Consider the following 25,770-nt stretch of genomic DNA (forward strand, 5'->3'; position numbering starts at 1 on the left):
GCGATATATCTGATCTGGACGGGGTCTTGCATTAGACACCCTTCTCCTTCCCATGTTTTTAGTCCATGGAGTAATTGTTTACATAGCCATGACACCCAAATCCACACTGCGAAGCGGGCTGCAGCAATCGCCCCCGAAGATCTCACACTGTTATTACTGAGAAGCTGCAAAATCCAATTTGGGTCTCTTATCAGATGTATGGCTTGAAATCCATCTCATGTGCCTTTTCAGAGCTGAACCAACTTGCACACTGTGTGAAAATGAGCTGATTGTGGCAGCAAATGGGAAGTTGCTTTCTAGTGCAAGGTTGTTTTTCCACATGAAATGAAAATGTTCTTGTGTCATCTGACACACTTTATCGAATCCTCTTCTTGATAGGACTGTTGCCCTTGAGGCATTAGGCTATATCTAGTGTGTTTGTGTGGGTTGGGGGCTTACGTGGTTCAGGGCCTTGACTCACACTCAAAAACAGGAGCAAAGGTTTTGATATGGTCAACAAAAATGAGCGTTTATATTGGGCAAGCTTCAGTTGCAAAACAAATCCTATTTTTTTCTTGCCCATTTAATGCAAAACCGGGTTTCTCTGCTTCTCCTCCCTCCTAGTGGCCTTCTTTCTGCCTGCCTGCTTGGTCGTGGAGGGAGTGAGCAAAGGATGGGGTAGTGGGTGGAGAACTGGGGCAGATGGAAGTAGGGGGCCAGGACTGCCTGCTGGGTGCCATTCAGCTCACACAGACCCAGCAGTGTGGGCCAGAGAACACCAGCGTCCAGCAGCCTACCCCCACCTCCCCTCCACCCCTAGCCTCTCTCCACACCCCCTGTTCTAAATCCTCTATCTCTCTCCCTCAGCCCCTTCCATGTCTACTCTATTCATGTCTGAATGAAATGGGTTTACACTCCAGCCTTTATACAGTGTGATGTGTTGTGGTTCAGGATTGTGAGAGCTGTTCATTGCCGTTGCCTCACACTGGCTTTGTGTATCTGTGTGAACAGATGCTTCAGGCGATGAGCTAGGAATCTGGGTTGTAAGGAGAGGTTACATGTGATAACTAGGGATGTGCATCTTTCCCTTTCAAGATGATTCAATGCGTATCTAGATAGAGGAACGATACGTTTCATTTTGAAACGATTCTGTGCGTTTCGGTTCCACAACCATAAGACCCACTAACAATTACATTATTTTATCAATATAGTTTAGCTTGCTTTTTTGGCAATAATCACTGATCTGGATTTCAAGTCGGTCTTTTAAAATACCCCGTTTTGTTACAAATTTAAGCAGAACCATGCACATTGCAAATTCACTAATAATGACTAACTTCTTGAAGCAGACATTATAGAACATGAACACCGGTCTCATCAACAATCTCTCAAACCCATGTGCTAGTGATTAGCCAGTTAATCTTTACATTTCAAGTTTAGACAACTTGGATGTATTTGCTAGCTAACAGGGTTGAACAGTGGAATTGTTATGAACACACCCTTCTGTTCATCTGCAACTGTTTAAACAGCATGCAAGCCTGTTCACTTTGTTCAGATGTTGAAATCAATTCCTTATATAACTGTGTTTTATACTTACTACACATTTATAAAACACAGACTAGACAGCTAGTGCAACAGTCTTTGGCTAACATGCTGCTAGTGGTGCCGTGCGCGACAAACTGAACATTCTAAAATATGTCCAAATATTGTGGGCATTGCCTGACTAGATGAACAGCTCCCGACACAAACACACTAATGAAGTGTGTCCATGTGGTAGCTAGTCAGTCTCGCCATTTGAGATGTTGTCTTGCTCATTATTACGGCATGTGGTTTGACTGCAACAAGCGCAACAGCCTTCAAATGAAATGGCGGAAAACAAACAAAGGCGGCTACATGAAAACTGATCAGAAATTAAATCACTGAATATTATATTGGAGCAGTAGAACTTCAAAATCGGCTAACATGACTCTTCAAGAACCAAATTAGTGTTACGATACCAGGTTTAGTAAAACAATTCTCAATACCATCACGATACTCGATACTAACACGATACCACGGCAAGAAAAGAAAGCAAGTTGAAAAGTGAAGCACATTTTTGCATCAAGTTCGGTAAATAAATGCGGGTTAGATTTCCGGCACAGCAAATGCATATGCATCTGGTGGACATCGGACATAAAGTGTTCTAGTCTGTATGGACATTGTTTTGTAAACAATTAACCGTTTCAACTGTCTACATGAGAGGTCGACCGATTTTATGATTTTTCAACGCCGATACCGATTAATCGGACGATTTTTATATATATTGTAATAATGACAATTACAACAATACTGAATTAATAATGCACCATTTTATTTGAACTTAAAATAATACATAACATATATTTAGTCTCTAATAAATAACGAAACATGTTCAATTTGGCTTAAATATTGCTAAAACAGTGTTGGAGAAGAAAGTAAAAGTGCAATATATACCATGTAAAAAAGCTAACGTTTAAGTTCCTTGCTCAGAACATATGAAAGCTGGTGGTTCAATATTCCCTGTTCTTCTTCAGTTATTAAGAAGTTTTAGGTTGTAGTTATTATAGGAATTATGACGTGTCGACTATTTCTCCAGGCGGCCAAAACTTTTACATATTCCCTGACTCTGCTTGCACTGAATGCAAGAGAAGTGACACAATTTCCATAGTTAATATTGTCTGCTAACATGCATTTATTTTAACTAAATATGCAGGTTTAAAAAATACAATGCAGATAGTCCGGTTAGCCAATGTGCGGGAGCACTGGTTGGTCGGCCCAATTGAGGTAGTATGTACATGAATGTATAGTTAAAGTGACTATGCATATATGATAAACCGAGAGTAGCAGCAGCGTAAAAAGAGGGGTTGGGGGGCACACAATGCAAATAGTCCGGGTAGCCATTTGATTACCTGTTCAGGGGTCTTATGGGGTAAAAACTGTTGAAGCCTTTTTGTCCTAGACTTGGCACTCCAGTACCGCTTACCATGCGGTAGTAGAGAGAACAGTCTATGACTGGGGTGGCTGGGGTCTTTGACAATTTTTAGGGCCTTTCTCTAACACCGCCTGGTGTAGAGGACCTGGATGGCAGGCAGCTTAGCCCCAGTGATGTACTGGGCCGTACGCACTACCGTCTGTAGTGCCTTGCGGTCAGAGGCCGAGCAGTTGCTGTACCAGGCAGTGACGCAACCATGTTGGTATTACAGTTTCAATCAGAGACGTGTTGAAAATGTCAGTGAAGACACCTGCCAGTTCGTCAGCACATGCCCGGAGCACACGTCCTGGTAATCCGTCTGGCCCCGCAGCCTTGTGTATGTTGACCTGTTTAAAGGTCTTACTCATGTCGGCTATGGAGAGCGTGATCACACAGTTGTCCAGAACAGCTGATGCTCTCATGCGTGTTTCAGTGTTGTTTGCCTCAAAAAGTGACCATAGCAGTGATTTAGCTCGTCTGGTAGGCTAGTGTCACTGGGCAGCTTGTTTCTGTGCTTCCCTTTGTAGTCTGTAATTGTTTGCAAGCCCTGCCACATAAGACAAGCGTCGGAGCCAGGGTAGTATGATTCAATCTATGGCCCTGTATTGACGCTTTGCCTGTTTTGATGGTTCGTCGCAGGGCATAGCAAGATTTCTTGTAAGCTTCCGGGTTAGAGTCCCGCAACTTGAAAGCGGCAGCTTTACCCTTTAGCTCAGTGCGAATGTTGCCTGTAATCCATGGCTTCTGGTTGAGGTATGTACGTACAGTCACTGTGTGGACGATGTCCTCGATGCACTTATTGATAAAGCCAGTGACTGATGTGGTGTACTCCTCAATGCCATCGGAAGAATCCCGGAACATGTTCCAGTCTGTGATAGCAAAACAGTCCTGTAGTTTAGCATTAGCTTCATCTGATCATTTTTTTATAGACCCAGTCACTGGTGCTTCCTGCTTTAATGTTTGCTTGTAAGCAGGAATCAGGAGGATAGATTTGTGGTCGGATTTACCAAATGGAGGGAGAGCTTTGTACGCGTCTCTGTGTGTGGAGTACAGGTGATCTAGAATTTGTTTCCCTCTGGTTGCACATTTAGCATGTTGATAGAAATTTGTTAGAACTGATTTTAGTTTCCCTGCATTAAAGTATCTGGCCACTAGGAGCGCCGCCTCTGGGTGAGTGGTTTCCTGTTTGCTTTTTTCCTTATACAGCTGACTGAGTGCGGTCTTAGTGCCAGCATCTGTCTGTGGTGGTAAATAAACAGCCATGAAAAGTATAGCTGAAAACTCTCTAGGAAAGTAGTGTGGCCTGCAATTTATCACAATATACTCTACTTCAGGCCAGCAAAATCTAGAGACTTCCTTAGATTTCGTGCACCAGCTGTTGTTTACAAATATGTACAGACCCCTCCCCCCCCCCCCCCCCCTCGTCTTACCGGAGTATTGCTGTTCTATTTTGCCGGTGCAGCGTGTATCCCGCTAGCTGAATATCCATGTCATCATTCAGCCACGATTCCGTGAAACATAGGATATTACAGTTTTTGATGTCCCATTGGTAGGATATTCGTGATTGTCCCTCGTCTAATTTATTGTCCATTGATTGCACGTTGGTGAGTAGCATTGACGGTAATGGCAGCTTTCCCACTCACCTTCTCCGGGTCCTGGCGAGGCTTCCTGGTCTTTGTCCTCTGTACCTGCATCGCTTCCTCTTGCAAGTAACGGGGATGTTGGTCCTGTGGGGTGTTTGGAGAATGTCCTGTGTGTCCTCCTTGTTGTAGAAAAAATCTTTGCCTAATCTGAGGTGAGTGATCGCTGTCCTGATATCCAGAAGCTCTTTTTTGCTGTAAGATACGGTTGCAGAAACATTATGTACAAAATAAGTTACAAATAACACGAGAAAAAAAACATAATAGCACAATTGGTTGGGCGCCCATAAAACTGCTTCCATTTCTTCCGGCGCCATTTTGTATGCAACGCAAGACAAGCTAGTTAACCTAGTAATGTCATCAACCATGTGTAGTTAACGAGTGATTATGTGAAGATTGATTTCTTATGATAGATTTTTTATGAGATAAGTTTAATGCTTGCTAGCAACTTACCTTGGCTCTTTGAAGGCACAAGGTCCTTTTGACGCTGCACTTGCGTAACAGGTGGTCAGCCTGCCAACATGCCATTTCTCATTATTCAAGTATGTTAACTTCTGTGTGTGCAGCATGAGTGAGGAGCTAACATATGCTGCAGCCCAGACTCCCAGTGCAGGCTACTAGCAATGAGAAGGTGGAGCAGGTACGTGCGCTCTATAATAAGGGGTTGGTTGATAGACAGGCATGATCCGTGAGACACATTTGACAGAAGTACCTAAAGTAACACAAATTCTAGTACTGAACCATTTTTTTATGTTCTACTTTCGAAAAAGTACCAATGTTTCAGTATACCGTGCAACATTAGACCAACTAGAGGAAATGTCAGATTTTCAAGGTAGGCTATTCCATGATGACTGAATTGCACATTGCAAATATTCAACTAAGACTTTGAACTTTTTCAATACCTGGTTTGCATACCCATCCTTGCCTTAGTTTTTACTGGTAAATATCATAACTTTCCTACCGCTTTTCTAACACTACCGCTGTCGGTCTTTGGTAAGCTGCTCATACAACAACCAGCTGTTTAAAAGCTGTGCGACCGTTTGATAAATAATGAACGAACAGCTAAATAAATAAATAAATAAACGAACAGCTTCGAGAATCAATCATTTAAAAACATTTATGATATAGGCTATATAAAAATAAATATCATTACAATATTTTTTTTCACTGGCCCAGAGGGTCTCCAAAACCTCCCCAGGCCAGAGCCCTGTAGGCTATGTTGAGCCCTGACACACACAGACAGGGACATTCCCGTGCCATTGTTACCACTTCAGAAAGTTGGTTTATTTTTGATCATTTGCACATTTATGATTTGAATAACATGACCTGGTACATTTTTTTTCACTGGCACCTTTGCGACCCATTCAAAATGTGTCGCACTGCCAAGTCAAACGGTCGCAAATGCGGCTGTTTTGGTCGCAGTTTCAAACCCTGGGTGTGTGTGTGAGTAAATGGGAAGGTGCACACAACACAGAAGGAGCGAAGGAGACTAAACCAAAAAGACAACATGAGAACAAGTAGACAAAAAAGCTCAAATTAAACAAATCTATTTTTTCATATACACTGATTGTTTAAAGCAAAACTACCAAAACTATTGTTGATGAGGAAACTTAACAATTTAAATGAAAGTCCCGTTCAGCAGGTAGGCTATGGCCAGATGAGTGACATCTCCGGTAAAACACAATTTTCAACAGTGCATAGATAACAATAACCTAGCAAATTGCGCAGGTTGTCACTTAACTAATAAAGCTTAATATCACACAAGCCATTTTAGCATGTAAATGCTTAAATGCAAGATGTGCAAGATCAGGAACAGGCCTCCTACCTCATGTTGGTCAGCACACAAAAGCTGGGCACAATGCGCAGTTTGATTAGGCTAATGGTATTCTTGGGGGTTGTTCGGCATGCAAAATGACTTATAGATCAATGACTGTTATTTGTATCACGTTAAACTGGCTTTGGTGCTGCTGTGTCCCTTCTCTCTCTGACAATCTCACTCAATTTCACTCTGATCTATAGTGTGCTTCATCACACTGTTAGAAATTGCCTCGGCCAAAACGATAGCGATGCTCAATGTTTATTTGCGGCTAACTCATTCTGCTTGCTCTCTCAATATGCGTGCTCTGTGTGTGTTCACAGACTCTGCAAATGGATTTCCCCTCATTGGGCCTGACCTTTTCACGTTGGCTCTTTTCATTGGAGCTGTACATAATGTTTTCTGTGCCTGCATTAGCATGAGAGGAAGAGTGCCTGGCTGTCAGCTCAGAGATGTCACCTCGTAAACCTTTTCTACGTCCTCTGCCTCTCGATTCTGATAGAATGTAAAGGGCAGAGAAAGAAAGAAAACAGCTCCCTCACTCTCTCTGCTGTGGCCAGTTTATGACTATGCTAATGCTGCTCACAGGTGTAGATAACTGTTAGCCTTATGCTAATTGCGCTAATATTAACTTCTCACTCTCCCATGTCGGTAAACAGTTTGCCATTCAATCCACGCTAAGTAGTGGACGGCTGTCAGACCATTAGGGAAGAGTGTTGAATCTTAAATCAAATTAAATTTATTTATATAGCCCTTCGTACATCAGCTGATATCTCAAAGTGCTGTACAGAAACCCAGCCTAAAACCCCAAACAGCAAGCAATACAGGTGTAGAAGCACGGTGGCTAGGAAAAACTCCCTAGAAAGGCCAAAACCTAGGAAGAAACCTAGAGAGGAACCAGGCTATGTGGGGTGGCCAGTCCTCTTCTGGCTGTGCCGGGTGGAGATTATAACAAAACATGGTCAAGATGTTCAAATGTTCATAAATGACCAGCATGGTCGAATAATAATAAGGCAGAACAGTTGAAACTGGAGCAGCAGCACAGTCAGGTGGACTGGGGACAGCAAGGAGTCATCATGTCAGGTATTCCTGGGGCATGGTCCTAGGGCGAGTCCTCCGAGAGAGAGAAAGAAAGAGAGAATTAGAGAGAGCATATGTGGGATGGCCAGTCCTCTTCTGGCTGTGCCGGGTGGAGATTATAACAGAACATGGCCAAGATGTTCAAATGTTCATAAATGACCAGCATGGTCAAATAATATTAAGGCAGAACAGTTGAAACTGGAGCAGCAGCACAGCCAGGTGGACTGGGGACAGCAAGGAGTCATCATGTCAGGTAGTCCTGGGGCATGGTCCTAGGGCTCAGGTCCTCCGAGAGAGAGAAAGAGAGAAGGAGAGAATTAGAGAACGCACACCTAGATTCACACAGGACACCGAATAGGACAGGAGAAGTACTCCAGATATAACAAACTGACCCTAGCCTCCCGACACATAAACTACTACTGCAGCATAAATACTGGAGGCTGAGACACAAGGGGTCAGGAGACACTGTGGCCCATTCCGAGGACACCCCCGGACAGGGCCAAACAGGAAGGATATAACCCCACCCACTTTGCCAAAGCACTGCCCCCACACCACTAGAGGGATATCTTCAACCACCAACTTACCATCCTGAGACAAGGCTGAGTATAGCCCACAAAGACCTCCGCCACGGCACAACCCAAGGGGGGGGGGGGGGGGGCGCCAACCCATACAGGATGACCACATCTCCATCCCCCTGGCCTGCGGTGTGGTCTGATTATTAGGCTGCTGTGTAATTTGTCCCTGAGGGCCCCAGGTAGAATCCCTCTCCTAAATCAGTACTAATGTACTACCTGCTGCCTGTGTCTCTCTCCCCCTCCACCACCCTCTGTATGGGGTGTATGGCTGCAGAGTGGAGTGAGGGGAGCGAGGGAGAGGCGAAAGGCGCAGACAATAGGATTAGCAGCACCATCCCCAGCCGGGCGGAATGTGTTTGTGCTGCTACACCGTTAATTGGCGTATACATCATGGGAGCGGCATAAAGCCATGAATACGATTTGCAGCAACTTTGGTGGGTAAACAATGACAACAGTCCCTGTTTGAGCCGGTGCTGCTGCAAGATACGTGCAACAGCAGTGAGATGATCCCTCATCCGCTTTATTAAGGTGATGTGAGATGTCGGTGTCTGTTGTAGTGCTATAGAGGAGGTGTTTGTGTGTCTGTACACGTGCGTGTGTGTTTGTGCGTGCCGGGGGTGTGTGCATGTGTTTGTGTGATCGTGTTTGTGTGTACATGTCATCCTGTGTGCCGCCTTGTATGGGAAGTGGTTAGAGAGCTGGATGTGGGTGTGGCTAAATATGTTCCAGGGGTAAATGAGGGTCGTCAGCAATGTTCCTTCAAATCTTTTTGGGGCTCTGAGCAAATGAGCAGTGAGCAGAAACTTGAACGTTGTGAGAATTTCAATCTCTTGCGTCTTCTGCGCAGACGAAATGGCAGGCCACCCAGAGACGCACGAGATTGAACTTCATCGAGTTCGCCCCATTAGTTTGCACTACATAGAGCAATTTTTTTTCTGTGATCGAATCAACATTATATCAGCCCCTTTTCAATGCAACAAACATAAACAAATCTAACTTTGCAAGATTGAGTCTGCTTTTGTTGTAGGCAGAGCCAGATCACAAAGGAGTAATATTATATTGGGGGGTAGGTGCGCAACTGTGCACGTGCGCAGTTTAGCGGGAACATTTGTGATGTGTAATACATACACTGTATGTACCAAATGATGTGGACACCCCTTCAAATTTGTGGATTTGGCTATTTTAGCCACACACGTTGCCAACAGGTGTATAAAATCGAACACACAGCAATGCAATCTCCATAGAACATTGCCGGTAGAATAGCCTTACTGAAAAGCTCAGTGACTTTCAACGTGGTACTGTAAGGTGATGCCACCTTTCCAACAAGTCAGTTCGTCAAATTTCTGCCCTGCTAGAGCCGCGAAGTGGTAGGCCACACAAGCCCACAAAACGGTTACGCTGAGTGCTGAAGCGCGTAGCACTTACAAATCACCTGTCCTGGGTTGCAACACTCACTACCGAGTTCCAAACTGCCTCTGGAAGCAACGTCAACACACAAACTGTTCGTTGGGAGCTTCATGAAATGGGTTTCCGTGGCCGAGCAGCCAAGCGTCGGCTGGAGTGGTGTAAAGCTCGCCGCCATTGGACTCTGGAGCACAGGAAACCGTTCTCTGGGGTGATGAATAACTCTTCATCGTGTGGAAGTCCGATGGATGAATCTGGGTTTGGTGGATGCCAGGAGAATGCATAGTGCCAACTGGCGAGTTTGGTGGAAGATAATAATGGTCTGGGGCTGTTTTTTATTGTTTGGGCTAGGACTAGGCTAGGACCCTTAGTTCCAGTGAATAGAGATCTCAATGCTACAGCATACAATGACATTTTATACGATTCTGTGCTTCCAACTTTGTGGCAACAGGTTGGGGAAGGTCCTTTCCTGTTTCAGCATGACAATGCCCCAGTGCACAAAGCGAGGTCCATACAAAAATTGTTTGGCAATATCTGAGTGGAATAACTTGACTGTCCTGCACAAGAGCCCTGACCTCAACCCCATTGAACACCTATGGGATGAATTGGAACGCCAAACTGCGAGCCAGGCCTAATGGCCCAAAATCGGTGCCCCACCTCACTAATGCTCTTGTGGCTGAATGGAACCAAGTCCCCGCAGCAATGTTCCAACATCTAGTTGAAAGCCTTCCCAGAGGAGTAGAGGCTGTTATAGCAGCAAAGGGGGGACCAACTCCATATTAATGCCCATGATTTTGGAATGAGATGTTGGACGAGCAGGTGTCGACATACTTTTGGTCATGTAGTGTATGTAAAGCTGTGTACTGGTGTGTTATTCATCTTTTATAGCGGTAGCAGGAGATGGCAGTGCATTATTTATCTGCCCGGGCAGATTCCGCTCCATCATGGGCGGCGAACGTTTGACATTTGATGCATTTATGCAGCAGGAGTGTTTTCTGGAGCACACTAGGTTGAGTAGCAGGCTACAGCACAACATCTACCTCCATACCACTTTGGTACCCCCTCCACCACTACCCTACTTTCAACTGTGAGCTCCTCTCCTTCATTCCCCTAACTGTCTCCCCAGCAGGGCCTAAAATGAACATGTGCGGGTAAGATTTCTATTTCACCAGCCACAGGGCTCCACAGTGCGAGTGTTTCACTTGCATTTGTGAATGAAAATAGTCAAATATGATAACATTTATAGTAAAATATTTTATAGTTTTCAAAGTATTTCCACCATTTTGTTTCATAGCTGGTTAATTTAATTGCACAAAGTCAAAGGACTACGAATCTTATTGAGCCTATTCCACCTAGTGCTGCAACACTGGCTGGGAGCTGTGCTTTAGAAGCGCTGTGCACAGGCATATAAGTTGGTCTAATTTACTTGAAAAAAGAAAGTCTGCTCAAGTGAGACTTTGCCCTTGTGTTTGTTGGCTATTTACATGGTTTTGATCACAAGGCAGGTTGTTTTTCTATGTTTGAATTTCAACTGCTAGGGAAGAGAAGACTATGCTTCTACTCGTCAGACTCAATCTCACAGGCACAAAAACATGACTAGTCGCGCTACCACGGTAACCTCCCCTTTAACTTCTTTGGGACTGGGGGGCAGTATTGAGTAGCTTGGATGAATTAGGTGCCCAGAGTAAACTGCCTGCTACTCAGGCCCAGTTGCTAATATATGCATATTATTAGTAGATTTGGATAAAAAACTGTTTGAATGATGTCTGTGAGTTTACCAGAACTCATATGGCAGGCAAAAAACTGAGAAAAAATCCAACCAGGAAGTGGGAAATCTGAGGTTTGTAGGTTTTCAAGTCTTAGCCTATCCAATATACAGTGTCTATGGGGTCATATTGCACTTCCTAAGGCTTCCGCTAGATGTCAACTGTCTTTAGAACCTTGTTTGATGCTTCTACTGTGAAGGAGGGGGGAATGAGAGCTGAATGAGTCAGGGCTCTGCCAGAGTGCCATGAGCTGATCACACGCGCTCATGTGAGAGCGACCTGTGTTCAAAGGAATTCTCCAGTTAGAACATTATTGAAGATTTATGTTAAAAACATCCTAAAGATTGATTCTATACTTCGTTTGACATGTTTATACGAACTGTAATATGATTTTTTGTCTGAAATTTTGCCTGGACTTGCCAGCGCCTCGTGAGTTTGGATTGTGTACTAAACGCGCGAACAAAAAGGAGGTATTTGGACATAAATGATGGACTTTATTGAACAAATCAAACATTTATTGTGGAACTGGGATTCCTGGGAGTGCATTCTGATGAAGATCATCAAAGGTAAGTGAATATTTATAATGCTATTTCTGACTTCTGTTGACTCCACAACATGGCGGATATCTGTATGGCTTGTTTTGTCGTCTGAGCGCTGTACTCAGATTATTGCATGGTGTGCTTTTTCGGTAAAGCTTTTTTGAAATCTGACACAGCAGTTGCATTAAGGAGAAGTTTATCTAAAGTTTCATGCATAACACTTGTATTTTCATCAACATTTATGATGAGTATTTCTATAAATTGATGTGGCTCTCTGCAAAATCACCGGATGTTTTGGAAGCAAAACATTACTGAACCTAACCTAATTCCTGAACCTACGTAAACTGAGATTTTTGGATATAAATATGAACTTTATCAAACAAAACATACATGTATTGTGTAACATGAAGTAATATGAGTGATGATCTTCATCAGATGACAAATGTTAGTGATTAATTTTATCTCTATTTCTGCTATTTGTGACTCCTCTCTTTGGCTGGAAAAATGGCTGTGTTTTTCTGTGACTAGGTACTGACCTAACATAATCATTTGGTGTGCTTTCTTCGTAAAGCCTTTTTGAAATCGGACACTGGCTGGATTTACAACAAGTGTATCTTTCAAATGGTGTAAAATACTTGTATGTTTGAGGAATTGTAGTTATGGGATTTCTGTTGTTTTGAATTTGGCGCCCTGCAATTTCACTGGCTGTTGGCGAGGTGGGACGCTACTGTCCCACATATCCCAGAGAGGTTAAGGGGCAGGTGAACATTTTTGTCTCGTCTGTGATATTTTGGTTAAAAGACTCAGGTCCCAATTTTTTAAATAAAACAATATAACACATATATTACTAGTAAGAAGTAAATTAGGTATTGTTTTAGAAACATTACAAAGCATGTTAATTTGTTTTTGTGTTTTGTTGGTGTAATTTTCGCAGCTAAAATATATTTTGTTTATGAAAAGGTTTGTTATCTCCGCTGTTATGTTGTCCTGTTTGAGCTGACAAGGTAAAGATAAAACCTCATGCATTGGGACCAGCTCCTTCACAACATGGCTCAATTATTATACATGTAGTGGCTGGTAGATCTACCTGCCACGGTGGCTGGTGGACCAAATTGCCCCCTTACCCTGAATGAATCTCATCAGTATCTCTAACATGGACACCTCTCCAATATCAGTTCCTTTATAATCACAGATAGGTGACAGGACTGGATAGGATTTATCCATATTTCTTATCATGTCGTGCCATGGAAGCTAGTTAAAACGTACTATTTAGAGACTGCTTCTGTGGGTCTGGACTGGGAGCCCTCTCTCGCTCTCTGGCCTGCCCTTGGATCAGTTGGTTCTGCCCACTACAAAGCAAATTCCACCTGGTAGAAAGAGAGGGATATGGTGACTCAGGGTCTAGTCAAGCCAAGGTGAGGGCTCTCTTCCAGCATCATACCACCATGTGATGCTATTGAGCCCGCTTGTCTGTCTTCGTCTCTCATCTCTCTTGCTCTGTCGTCCTTGACAACCCTGGGGCTTCAAGCTGTGAGGAGGACTGAGGGACATATTGCCTTTCAAACTGGGCAACCGTGAAACACTTTTCTCCCTCTTTTTAAATGGAAGAGACTGCTGTGAAGATGCTGTGTGCACCCCCTCCCCCACAGCACTATGTGTATTTTAAGCTCGCTTGCTGAGGTGGGCAGCTCATATTAGTGTAGGTGTGAACAGCAGGGGTTCATTTTTGGATCATTAATGAATCCCGTTTCTCTCCTCTTCTCTGCAGGCCCTTGTCTCGCCTCATAGACTGCTGCTCACGCTGAGGTAAGGTGCTCTTCAAAGACAACTGGATGTGCTGTTCTGTGTGTATATTCTTTAGGGTGTGGGTGTTTGTGTGCGTGTATGTGATTTCATACAGTGTGTGTGTACGTTCACACATCCAATGTGTGTTATTTTGCGAATGTGTTGGTGTCAGGGGATGATAGAATTTAACATAGCACAGAGCTTTGCATTTGCTGGTTCTATGATTGGTTCACTTGTGGAACCTGGCCTACAATAGCTCATTGACTGAATCACATAGCAACTATACCTGAATCAACAGCAACACAGTCTCACAGAACATTCTCACACAGACTTTGACCTGGATTTTGAAGTGGGATTAGACACGCCCACTACCTGAATATCTTTATCTGATTTTAACATCCAAAAACAGAAATGTGAACTGACAAACAGCACACGCATGTACACAGACATCGGCAGAAAGACGCAAGGGGGAAGCCACCCATATCGAAGGCAACTGGATCCCAGTGAAGGGGCTTTGTTGGGGAGGGAAACGACAGCATGGAACTCAAAGGACCCCCGCTGCCATTGCTCAGGCCTAACTTTTGTCGAACATGGGCCTGAACCCAAGCAGGATGGAAGCTTTTCATGTCTTTGGGTTGGCTTCATCTAGGGTTGGGCGATAGTACGATAGCATTGTAAATTGCAGATGATTGACAGCCATCTTTGATGGTGACAACATCGTGATGTAACAGACAATGGTTAAGCCTATTGGATCTTGACTGACGCTGTGTCTCGCAGCGCACGACAGGGCAGCACACAAGTGCCATTTTGAGTAATATTCTTATTTGCTATAGCCTATTTCAATGAATATTTTATATAGCCTACAGAACGCAAGAGAGGAATGTAGGCCAGACAGAACAGAGAATTCCATCAAAGCGGTGCAAAATTCAAAGTAAGAAAATATTGTTTCTCTTTCAGATGCATGGGCAATAGGCAAAAGCTTAAACCTTTTTTTATTTTTTTATTTTTGCGATGTTTCTAGCTGTAAACAACTAAAAACAACTAAAAAAGCCTATATTCCATTCTCTCGTCATTTTATAGGCCATGAATATGACTGACGGCTATGCTTCATCATTTTATGCATAGCTTTCTCCCAACCAAACAATGAATGTAACAGAGTTCCATCTCCAAGTTATTTGAATCGCTTTAAAAAAAAGTAAGGTAGCCAGAGGACTAATAATGAGGGAACATTCAATGGCTTATAAAAAAATGTAATTACAAGTTTAATCAAGTTGAAGCTTATTTTGAAAGAAATTATCCATGCGGGTCGGGTAATCCCTCCATGTGAGGTTGAAAACCAAACGGCCAATAATCTATCCTCGTCCTCCTAGCCCTATCATCAAAGCTTCAAGACAAGTAAAAATGATGAACAGCAGCTTATTTCTAGCCTACAAAGTTGTTGTGGCTTTCAAAAAGAGCAAGAATAAAAGTCTGTAGCCTAAACCTAGGCCTAGGCTATTCTTAATCACAGCTTTATGAGAGAGTGAAAAAAAAACAATGATTTATTTTTATATCATTTTATGAGACCGATAAAGTAATTATTATCCTTTTCTGCTTCTAGGCCTATAACCTAGCCCTCTAGGGTAAGACAGCCCGTTTCTCATCATACAGTCACTGCTCCATCATATGCAGCCCAATAGGGGTGATATCATCGTATATCACAATATTTTAGGGGTACATAATCATGACAGGACAAAGGTTGACGTCGCCCAACCCTAGTTTCATCATCATACTAGTACGGAGCCTGATCCTGCCAAATTACAGTACAGTGTAGTCTTTCTTTTCAGTCCCTAAACAGATGATTCCTTGCTTCCAACCCTATGTTTTCATTGTATCAACGGTTGTACTGAAAGACCAGGGTCAAGGGGCTTAAGACTCTCCTTGCACACCCTTGCTCGATGTTGTGGCGTAACATACAAAGGTCACACATTCATGTCTCAGTGTTACCTTTGGTTTCTCACCAGCTGTCTTTTTCTATATTCTCCTTGTATTCCTTCTTCCTTCCTCCCAAATGATGAATGATTAATTTAAAGCCTCCAGATAATAGTTCAGTTGCTGCTCTAGCGCCGGTGCCCTGGGTCACTTCTCCTTCTCCCACCTTCAGATCACAGTACCCAAACAAGAGGCCCCTTTCTCTGTCCCTGGCAACCCACAAGCTCGGCCTCTTAGATCAACCACCCCCCTACGGCTGGCAGTGCTGTCGCTTTCTCTCTCTCCCTCTCCCCCCCTTCCTTCTGGCGTTGGTGTACTAATGTGTTTCTATAATTCATTGTTAGTTTGGGAAAGGCATGTTCACCCAGCCCCGATCGCCCGCAGTGATGCATCTGTGAGTGATTTTCCAATGACAAATAAATGAAATCGGTGGGGTGAAGGGAGGGTGAGGAGAGAACAACAGGAAAACAGATGATTCATTATATTTATTCTGTTGCAGTGAGCAGGCCAACGTGTCAATCATCTGCAGAGCCTTGTTTCATTCCAAACTTGCCACGTTATGAATTGGAAAAACTTAGTGAAAGAGATGTACGGTACAGCACACACTAAGGCTGACCCCATTTAGTTGACTGGTCGATTGTTTTTTTAGTCGATAGACTGTTGGTCGACCGAGATTTAGTCGAGCATTAGCAAAAAAATATATAATATCATGGTGTACAGGACAACTATCTAATCCGCCCATGTCTGAGTGTACTGATCCATTGTAAATTCCGTGGGGTTGGCACAGTCCATCAGTCTAAGACATTTGGTACTGAAATTGTATATGGTTATATTACATACAATTGAAGTCGGCTGTTTACATACACTTAGGTTGGAGTCATTAAAACAGTTTTTTTCAACCACTCCACAAATGTATTGTTAACAAACTATAGTTTTGGCAAGTCGGTTAGGACATATTCTTTGTGCATGACACATGTCATTTTTCCAACAATTGTTTACAGACAGATTATTTCACTTATAATTCACTGTATCACATTTCCAGTGGGTCAGAAGTTTACATACACTAAGTTGACTGTGCCTTTAAACAGCTTGGAAAATTCCCGAAAATGGTGTCATGGCTTTAGAAGCTTCAGATAGGCTAATTGACATCATTTGAGGTGTGTTAACCTCTCTGGCCAAAAGCCAGGGAAAATACAGAGCGCCAAATTCAAATATATTACTATAAAAATCTAACTCATTAAATCACACATGCAAGAAAGCAAATTAAAGCTACACTTGTTGTGAATCCAGCCAACATGTCAGATTTCAAAAAGGCTTTTCGGCGAAAGCAAACGATGCTATTATCTGAAGATAGCACCATGGTAAACAAAGAGAGAAACCATATTTCAACCCTGCAGGCGCGACACAACGCAGAAATAAAAATATAATTCATGCCTCTGACGAGATTCTTTTGTTGGCACTCCAATATGTCCCATAAACATCACAAATGGTCCTTTTGTTCGATTTAATTCCGTCGATATATATCCAATGTCCATTTATTTGGCACGTTTGATCCAGAACACCGGTTCCAACTTGCTCAACGTGACTACAAAATATCTCAAAAGTTACCTGTAAACTTTGCCAAAATATTTCAAACTACTTTTGTAATACAACTTTAGGTATTTTTTTACGTATATAATCAATAAAATTGAAGACGGGATGATCTGTGTTCAATACAGGAAGAAAACAAACTGAAGCATGCTTTCTGGTCACACGCCTCTATCTAACAGTACACTTCAAGTGACCCTCGTTCAAGATGGCCGTACTTCTTCATTACACAAAGGAATAACCTCAACCAATTTCTAAAGACTGTTGACATCCAGTGTTAAGAACTGCAAGAAGGTCCCTTAGAAATCTGGATTCCCATTGAAAAGAGAGTGACCTCAAAAAAAGAAAATCTGAATGTTTTGTCCTCTGGGTTTCGCCTGCTAAATAAGTTCTGTTATACTCAGCGATGATTCAAACAGTTTTAGAAACTTCAGAGTGTTTTCTATCCAAATCGACTAATAATAGGCATATCTTATCTTCTGGAAAGGAATAGCAGGTAGTTGAATTTGGGCATGCATTTAATCCGGACTTGAAAATACTACCCCCTGTCACCAAGAAGTTAACTGCCTTGTTCAGGGGCAGAACGACAGATTTTCTCCTTGTCAGCTCGGGGGATCCAATCTTGCAACCTTACAGTTAACTATTCCAACGCTCTAACCACCTGCCTCTCGTTGCACTCCACAAGGAGACTGACTGCCTGTTACGTGAATGCAGTAGAAGCCAAGGTAAGTTGCTAGCTAGCATTAAACTTATCTTATAAAAAACAATCAATCAATCATAATCACTAATTATAACTACACATGGTTGATGATATTACTAGTTTATCTAGCGTGTCCTGCGTTGCATATAATCGATGCAACCCTGGGGGATGATTTAACAAAAGTGCATTTGCGAAAAAATCACAATCGTTGGACGAATGTACCTAACCATAAACACCAATGCCTTTATTAAAATCAATACACAGAAGTATATATTTTTAAACCTGCATATTTAGATAAAAGAAATCCAGATTAGCAGGCAATATTATCCTGGTGAAATTGTGTCACTTCTCTTGCATTCATTGCACGCAGAGTCAGGGTATATGCAACAGTTTGGGTAGCCTGGCTCATTGCAAACTAATTTGCCAGAATTTTACATAATTATGACGTGTAACATTGAAGGTTGTTCAATGTAACAAGAATATTTAGACTTAGGGATGCCACCCGTTAGATAAAATACCGAACGGTTCCGTATTTCACTGAAATAATAAACGTTTTGTTTTTGAAATGATAGTTTCTGGATTCAACCATATTAATGACCAAAGGCTCGTATTTCTGTGTGTTATGTTATAATTAAGTCTGATTTGGGGCGGCAGGGTAGCCTAGTGGTTAGAGTGTTGGACTAGTAACTGAAAGGTTGCAAGTTCAAATCCCTGAGCTGACAAGGTACAAATCTGTCGTTCTGCCCCTGAACAGGCAGTTAACTCACTGTTCCTAGGCCGTCATTGAAAATAAGAATTTGTTCTTAACTGACTTGCCTAGTTAAATAAAGGTAAAATAAAAAATGATTTGATAGAGCAGTCTGACTGAACGATGGTAGGCAGCAGCAGGCTCGTAAGCATTCATTCAAACAGCACTTTAGTGCGTTTTGCCAGCAGCTCTTCGCAAGCACATCGCTGTTTATGACTTCAAGCCTATCAGCCTAATGACTGGTGTAACCGATGTGAAATGGCTAGCTCGTTAGCGGGGTGCGCGCTAATAGCTTTTCAAACGTCACTTGCTCTGAGACTTGGAGTAGTTATTCCCCTTGCTCTGCAAGGGCCGTGGCTTTTGTGGAGAGCTGGTTAATACTGCTTCGAGTGTGGCTGTTGTCGTTGTGTTCCTGGTTCGAGCCCAGAGAGGAGTGAGGAGAGGGACGGAAGCTATACTGTTACACTGGCAATACTATAGTGCCTATAAGAACATCCAATAGTCAAAGGTTAATGAAATACAAATGGTATAGAGAGAGAGAGTCCTATAAATACTATATTAACTACAACCTAAAACCTCTTACCTTGGAATATTGAAGACTCATGTTAAAACGAACCACCAACTTTCATATGTTCTCATGTTCTGAGCAAGGAACTTAAACGTGGCACATATTGCACTTTTACTTTCTTCTCCAACACTTTGGTTTTGCATTATTTAAGCCAAATTGAACATGTTTCATTATTTATTTGAGGCTAAATTGATTTTATTGATGTATTATATTAAGTTAAAATAAGTGTTCATTCAGTATTGTTGTAATTGTCATTATTACAAATAAATAAATACAAATCGGCCGATTAATCGGCTTTTTTGGTCCTCCAATAATCGGTATCTGCGTTGAAAAATCGTAATTGGTCGACCTCTAGAGGCAACAGGTTCAAAAGCATCAATATCCGCAGTAAAACGAGTCCTATATCGACATAACCGACTATATCGACATGACTACGGTTTGCAACTGCACATGGGGACAAAGATCTTACTTTTTTTTGAGAAATGTCCTCTGGTCTGATGAAACAAAAATAGAACTGTTTGGCCATAATGAACATTGTTATGTTTGGAGGAAAAAGGGGGAGGCTTGGAAGCCGAAGAACACCATCCCAACCGCGACGCATGGGGGTGGCAGCATCATGTTGTGGAGGTGCTTTGCTGCAGGAGGGAGGAAAATTATGTGGATATATTTAAGCAACATCTCAAGACTTCAGTCAGGAAGTTAAAGCTTGGTCGCAAATGGGTCTTCCAAATGGACACTGGGAATGTGATGAAAGAAATTAAAGCTGAAATCAATCATTCTCTCTACTATTTTTCTGACATTTCACATTCTTAAAATAAAGTGGTGATCCTAACTGACCTAAGACAGAATTTTTATCAGGATTAAATGTCAGGAATTGTGAAAAACTGAGTTTAAATGTATTTGGCTAAGGTGTATGTAAACTTTTGACTTCAACTGTGCAACACTAATATTATTTTAGAGCAAATATGCTTTCCCCTGCATTGGATAGTGGTTGCTGTCCACGGATCAGAAACACATCAGTATGCATTTGAATTGGTGCCTTTTCCTCGGCCATGTTGATATGTGCATAATAGCAAAGTTACCCAGCATATTGGTGTTGAGAACAATGCGGCAGAGGCAGCAGCAGAATGAGCTGCCCTTTCCTTATTGTCTAACAGTGAGGAGAGAGGAAACCCCAACTTAATTAGGTCTATAATCAATAGCCTAAGTGTTGAATGTGCCTGGCTTTATAAATCATCAATACATCCACAGATTACAGATCCTGCATCTGTTGCCTGTTTAGTGTTTGTTTAATAGCCTACTGATTCCGTGAGCACCGAGCCTCACGCAATAACATGTCAAGTACACGATTTCACAAATTCAGCTTTTTTTTATTCTTGCTTTGCTGTAATATAGCAACATAGTCCCTTTGAATACTTAGTCCCTTTGAATACTTAGTCCCTTTGAATACTTAGTCCCTTTGAATACTTAGTCCCTTTTGAATACTTAGTAGCTTTACACTTTGTTTTTCTTTTTTTGGAACATTCTCTCTGTGATTATTCATAATTTACTTAGTTTACACTGTTCCAAATTGTCATATTTTTAAAAGTCATAATAATAATAACGCTCTATTTCTTGATCTCCTTCTCTTTGTTTTTATTATTATTATTATTTTTTTATTTTTTTATTATGATCATAAGTAATGTCATTATCATAAGTAGATTTAGTATACCTGTCTTGTATAACCACCATTGAGCTGTAGGCCTAAGAGCACATCCTGTTTAGTCTTAATACTGTAACTTACTTAGGCCTATTTTTCTAATCTTACAGTGCATGTGGAAAGTATTCAGACTCCTTGACTTTTTCCACATTTTGTTACAATACAGCCTTATTCTAAAATGGATTAAAACAACATTTTTTTCCCTCCTCATCATTCAATACACAATACCCAATAATGACAAAGCAAAAACTGGTTTTTAGAAATGTTTGCAAATCTATTAAAAATAAAAAACTGAAATATAACATTTACATAAGTATTCAGACCCTTTACTCAGTACTTTGTTGAAGCACTTTTGGCAGCGATTACAGCATCAAGTCTTCTTGGGTATGACACTACAAGCTTTTGTTTGTCATTTCCTCACATTTTATTTGTCACATGTGCCAAATACAACCGGTGTAGACCTTACAATGAAATGCTTACTTACAAGCCCTTAACCTTTCTGAGCACGGTACCCGGTAGCGGGCTGAAATTCCACAACATACGGTGATCGCTACATAAATAGTCATATTAAACATTCATGAAAATACAAGTATCGAAAGCCTAGAATTTTGCTAATCCAATTGCTTTGTCAGATTTAAGAAAAGGATTTACTGCGATAGAATACGATGCGATTATCTGAGCATAGAGCCCCATAAAAAAATAACTATTTCAACCAGCACATTCACAAACTGCATTAAAATAAATCGATTACCTTTGACGATCTTCGTCTGTTTGCAATTCCAATGCTCATTGTTACCCAATGAATGATCTTTTGTTTGATAAAATCCATTTTTATAGCGTAATACGAAACATTTTGTGAACCGCTTGTGTCGTGAATTCCGTCTCATTCCATTTTCGACGACACATTCCAGGTAAATAACCCACACAGAACGTGACTTTTCCAGTCATGTTTGGTTTCACTGCAATCAACTGGTTTGTTTGTAACACAATCAAACCTGATGGGTCATTTCACGGGACGTATTGACTGAAAGAAACCGATTTGAAGACAAGTCATGACATCATTGTGCACCAATGATTTGCCCGCTGTTTCGTTGACTGACTGTATTTTAACCCATTGACCACTGATCGTCTTGAAATATAGCTGGGTAGATAGCCAATGAGGTGAGGTAAACGGCAATAGGTCATGTTTGTGTTGCAAGACCAACCCATTTGGTAAGCTCCGGCGTAAAGAGAGTAATTCGCTATTGAAGTTTCATACCGGAAGGAGAAACACATATTACGCACAGCGTTGTTTTGCATATTCAGCTGTTTATATATCAATCATTATGGCAACTAAGTCAGGGAAAGCTAAATCTAAATCTAGATATACAGATGTACACACAATTTTAGAATAAATTGATTGGGAAAGTGAGACAGAGATTGTTGTAGGACGATTCATTTAGCGATTGTGGAGGAATAGCAAGGGCATTGAAGATGAAATGTGGCTGGGTCTTTCAGCATGACAATGATCCCAAACACACAGCCTGGGCAACGAAGGAGTGGCTTCGTAAGAAGCATTTCAAGGTCCTGGAGTGGCCTAGCCAGTCTCCAGATCTCAACCCCATAGAAAATCTTTGGAGGGAGTTGAAAGTCCGTGTTGCCCAGCAACAGCCCCAAAATATCACTGCTCTAGAGGAGATCTGCATGGAGGAATGGGCCAACATTCCAGCAACAGTGTGTGAAAACCTTGTGAAGACTTACAGAAAACGTTTGACCTCTGTCATTGCCAACAAAGGGTATATAACAAAGTATTGAGATAAACTTTTGTTATTGACCAAATACTTATTTTCCACCATAATTTGCAAATAAATTAATAAAAAATCCTACAATGTGATTTTCTGGATTTTTTCCCCTCATTTTGTCTGTCATAGTTGAAGTGTACCTATGATGAAAAGTACAGGCCTCTCTCATCTTTTTAAGTGGGAGAACTTGCACAATTTGTGGCTGACTAAATACTTTTTTGCCCCACTGTATATGAATGGCCTACATGTAGCCTCTGTGCAGCACTACATTTATCCAATCAATTATTGTTTTCTTGCGCAAACCCAAGCAACAATTTTCCAAATCAGACATTTCTCTCAAAAAACACAGGGATGTCGATCCGCACGGGACTAGTATTATCAGAGGATCCTTGAGTTTGCCAAAAAAACTTAGGTTATTCTGTCTGGAATTATTACTCTCCTGCCATGTAAAAATGACGAACATGACAGATTCAGACGGGACTAAAATGACAGATGTGGTGTTTATCATGATCACATCAATAAATTGGTTCTAACAAACTCTGAACACCATGACAAATGTGAAAGTGGGTGGAGCGGGACTCAAACCTGGAAGCTTATAAGAAATCCCGCTATGCCCTCCAACGAACCATCAAACAGGCAAAGCATCAATACAGGACTAAGATCGAATCGTACTACACCGGTTCCGACGCTCGTCGGATGTGGAAGGGCTTGCAAACCATTACAGACTAAAAAGGGAAGCACAGCTGCCAAGTGACACGAGCCTACCAGACAAGCTAAATTACTTCCCAGCTCGCTTCGGGGCAAGTAACACTGAAACACGCATGAGAGCATCAGCTGTTCCAGATGACTGTGTGATCACGCTCTTCGTAGCCGATGTGAGTAAGACCTTCAAACAGGTCAACATTCACAAGGCCGCCGGGCCAGACGGATTACCAGGATGTGTACTCCGAGAACACACTGACAAGTGTCTTCACTGACATTTTCAAACTCTCTCTGTCTGAGTCTATAACAACATGTTTCAAGCAGACCACCATAGTCCCTGTTGCCCAAAAACACTAAGGTAACCTGCCTAAATGACTACAGACCCGAAGCACTCACGTCTGTTGCCGTATAGTGCGTTGAAAGGCTGGTCATGGCTCACAACACCATTATCTCAGAAACCCTAGACTCTCTATAATTTTCATACCGTCCAAACAGATCCACAGATGATGTGATCTCTATTGCACTCCGCACTGCCCTTTCACACCTGGACAAAAGGAACACCTATGTTAGAACACTATTCATTAACTACAGCTCAGCGTTCAACACCATAGTGCCCTCAAAGCTCATCACTAAGCTAAGGACCCTGGGATTAAACACCTCCCTTTGCAACTGGATCCTGGACTTCCTGACGGGCCGTCCCCGGGTGGTAAGGGTAGGTAGCAACACATGCGCCACGCTGATCCTCAACACGGGGGCCCCTCGGGTGCATGCTCAGTCCCCTCCTGTACTCCCTGTTCACTCATGACTGCACGGCCAGGCATCAACATCATTAAGTTTGCCCATGACACAACAATGGTAGGCCTAAACAACGACGAGACAGCCTATAGGAAGGAGGTCAGAGACCTGACCGTGTGGTGCAAGGACAACAACCTCTCCCTCAACATGATCAAGACAAAGGAGATGATTGTGTACTACACGAAAAGGAGGACCAAGCACGCCCCCATTCTCACCGACAGGGCTGTATTGGAGCAGGTTGAGAGCTTCAAGTTCCTTGGCGTCCACATCACCAACAAACTATCATGGTCCAAACACACCAAGACAAAACGTGAGGAGGGCACGACAAAACCTATTCCCCCTCGGGAGACCGAAAAGATTTGGCATGGGTCCTCAGATCCTCAAAAGCTTCAACAGCAGCACCAGAGAGCATCCTGACGGGTTGCATCACTGCCTGGTATGGCAACTGCTCGGCCTCTGACCGCAAAGCACCACAGAGTGTAGTGCGTATGGCCCAGTACATCACTGGGGCCAAGCTTCCTGTCCTCCAGGACCTATATATAAAGCAGTGTCAGAGGAAGGCCCTTAAAATGGTCAAGGACTCCAGCCACAGACTGTCATAGACTGTTCTCTCTGCTACTGCACTGCAAGCGGTCCCGTAGAGCCAAGTCTAGGCACAACAGGATTCTAAACACCTTCTACACCCAAGCCATAAGACATCTGCTAATCATATGGCTACCCAGACTTCTACCCCCCACCCTCTTTTACACTGCTGCTACTACTACTCTCTGTTATCATCTATGCATAGTCACTTTAATAATACTACCTACATGTATATATTACCTTGACTAACCGGTACCCCCTGTATATAGCCTCGCAATTGTTATTTTATTGCTGCTCTTTAAATATTTGTTACTTTTATTTAAAAAAAAAATAGTTGGTATTTTTCTTAACTGCATTTTTAACCTCAGAGCTACCCCCTACTTTTTTCAATTTCCGCCTGAAGACATACCCAAATCTAACAGCCTGTAGCTCAGGCACAGAACCAAGGATATGTATATTCTTGGTACCATTTGAAAGAAAACACTCTGAAGTTTGTGTAAATGTGAATTGAATGTTGGAGAATATAACACAATAGATCTGGTTTAGATAAAACAATGAAAAAAAACATTTGTTTTTTATTTTTATTGTTGTATCATCTTTAAAATGAACAAGATAAAACAATCATTCAGATAGGATGATGGGACAATTTCAGTGAAAAACACAAGAGGGCAACAGTACTTGTGCAAAGTTTCAGAATGATAACTTCCAAAATGAGTGTGCTACATGGCATTTATCATGAAGTCACCCAGGTGTCCCACACAAGTAGCCCAAATGTACCCAAGTGGCCAAATTGGTGAAGGTATACATTTTTAAACAAATAACTATATACAAAATACCAAAATAGTATTCTAACACACCACCCCAAAAAATGTAGAAAAAAATATGGGGAAAAAAATATGAAGAAAACAATATATACATTTACAAAATAACATGGGTAACATGGATAACTATTTACACACTTACATTATTTGGAAGACCCTCAGTCCTCTATCAAATCAAATGTATTTATATAGCCCTTCGTACATCAGCTAATATCTCAAAGTGCTGTACAGAAACCCAGCCTAAAA

At 42.0% G+C, this 25,770-nt stretch overlaps 1 protein-coding gene across 3 annotated transcripts in view; it reads left to right on the forward strand.

The window, feature by feature from the left end:
- Positions 1 to 25,770, forward strand: part of LOC139381195 (bifunctional heparan sulfate N-deacetylase/N-sulfotransferase 2-like) — a 200,533-nt gene that overhangs the window by 64,640 nt on the left and 110,123 nt on the right. For all 3 annotated transcript variants that reach the window (XM_071124623.1, XM_071124624.1, XM_071124625.1), the window contains one exon: positions 13,554 to 13,591. The gene's annotated coding sequence lies outside the window, so the exon portion shown is untranslated. The remainder of the gene's footprint in view (positions 1 to 13,553; positions 13,592 to 25,770) is intronic.

The sequence above is a fragment of the Oncorhynchus clarkii genome, chromosome 23, assembly GCF_045791955.1.
Source record: "Oncorhynchus clarkii lewisi isolate Uvic-CL-2024 chromosome 23, UVic_Ocla_1.0, whole genome shotgun sequence".
Classification (NCBI taxonomy): domain Eukaryota; kingdom Metazoa; phylum Chordata; class Actinopteri; order Salmoniformes; family Salmonidae; genus Oncorhynchus; species Oncorhynchus clarkii.